Source organism: Perkinsus marinus (assembly GCF_000006405.1).
Source record: "Perkinsus marinus ATCC 50983 genomic scaffold scf_1104296967052, whole genome shotgun sequence".
NCBI lineage: Eukaryota > Perkinsozoa > Perkinsida > Perkinsidae > Perkinsus > Perkinsus marinus.
Window position 1 is genome coordinate 1 of NW_003203691.1, and position 1,249 is coordinate 1,249.

The 1,249-nt window shown below is 42.6% G+C and overlaps 9 non-coding genes across 9 annotated transcripts; all 9 read right to left on the minus strand.

Moving 5' to 3' along the window:
- Positions 1-107: 107 nt before the first annotated feature.
- Pmar_PMAR027571 lies at positions 108-179 on the minus strand. The gene has a single exon. It is a non-coding gene; the product is annotated as a tRNA-Gln (tRNA).
- Positions 180-241: 62 nt separating this feature from the next.
- On the minus strand, positions 242-313 carry Pmar_PMAR027572. Its single transcript has one exon. It is a non-coding gene; the product is annotated as a tRNA-Gln (tRNA).
- Positions 314-375: 62 nt separating this feature from the next.
- On the minus strand, positions 376-447 carry Pmar_PMAR027573. Its single transcript has one exon. It is a non-coding gene; the product is annotated as a tRNA-Gln (tRNA).
- Positions 448-509: 62 nt separating this feature from the next.
- Positions 510-581, minus strand: Pmar_PMAR027574. Its single transcript has one exon. It is a non-coding gene; the product is annotated as a tRNA-Gln (tRNA).
- A 62-nt stretch (positions 582-643) lies between these two features.
- Positions 644-715, minus strand: Pmar_PMAR027575. The gene has a single exon. It is a non-coding gene; the product is annotated as a tRNA-Gln (tRNA).
- Positions 716-777: 62 nt separating this feature from the next.
- Pmar_PMAR027576 lies at positions 778-849 on the minus strand. Its single transcript has one exon. It is a non-coding gene; the product is annotated as a tRNA-Gln (tRNA).
- A 62-nt stretch (positions 850-911) lies between these two features.
- Positions 912-983, minus strand: Pmar_PMAR027577. The gene has a single exon. It is a non-coding gene; the product is annotated as a tRNA-Gln (tRNA).
- A 62-nt stretch (positions 984-1,045) lies between these two features.
- Positions 1,046-1,117, minus strand: Pmar_PMAR027578. The gene has a single exon. It is a non-coding gene; the product is annotated as a tRNA-Gln (tRNA).
- Positions 1,118-1,182: 65 nt separating this feature from the next.
- Positions 1,183-1,249, minus strand: Pmar_PMAR027579. Its single transcript has one exon. It is a non-coding gene; the product is annotated as a tRNA-Gln (tRNA).

Genomic DNA, 1,249 nt, shown 5'->3' on the forward strand with positions numbered 1-1,249 from the left:
CGCCAGATTCAGAGTCTGGAGTGCTAACCGTTACAGCATAAAACCATACGTATCAAATAACTTGACGCGGCGATTTTTCTCTCCGATAGAATAACTATCATATACCAAGGTTTTACCGGGATTTGAACCCAGATCGCCAGATTCAGAGTCTGGAGTGCTAACCGCTACACCATAAAACCAGCAATTTGTATTTACTTGACGCGGCGATTTTGCTCTCCGATAGAATAACTATCATATACTAAGGTTTTACCGGGATTTGAACCCAGATCGCCAGATTCAGAGTCTGGAGTGCTAACCGTTACACCATAAAACCATCCATTTGTATTTACTTGACGCGGCGCTTTTGCTCTCCACTAGAATAACTATCATATGCTAAGGTTTTACCGGGATTTGAACCCAGATCGCCAGATTCAGAGTCTGGAGTGCTAACCGTTACACCATAAAACCATACGTACCAAATAACTTGACGCGGCGCTTTTGCTCTCCGATATAATAACTATCATATACCAAGATTTTACCGGGATTTGAACCCAGATCGCCAGATTCAGAGTCTGGAGTGCTAACCGTTACACCATAAAACCATCCATTTGAATTTACTTGACGCGGCGATTTTGCTCTCCGATAGAATAGCTATCATACATCAAGGTTTTACCGGGATTTGAACCCAGATCGCCAGATTCAGAGTCTGGAGTGCTAACCGTTACACCATAAAACCATCCATTTGAATTTACATGACGCGGCGATTTTGCTCTCTGATAGAATAGCTATCATACACCAAGGTTTTACCGGGATTTCAACCCAGATCGCCAGATTCAGAGTCTGAAGTGCTAACCGTTACACCATAAAACCACACGTACCAAATGACTTGACGCGGCGCTTTTGCTCTCCGATATAATAACTATCATATACCAAGGTTTTACCGAGATTTGAACCCAGATCGCCAGATTCAGAGTCTGTAGTGCTAACCGTTACACCATAAAACCATCCACTTATATATACTTGACGCAGCTCTTTTGCTCTCTGACATAATAACTATCCTATGCTAAGGTTTTACCGGGATTTGAACCCAGATCGCCAGATTCAGAGTCTGGAGTGCTAACCGTTACACCATAAAACCATCCATTTGAATTTACTTGACGCGGCGATTTTGCTCTCCGATAGAATAACTATCATATACTAAGATTTTACCGGGATTTGAACCCAGATCGCCAGATTCAGAGTCTGGAGTGCTAACCGTTACACCATAAAA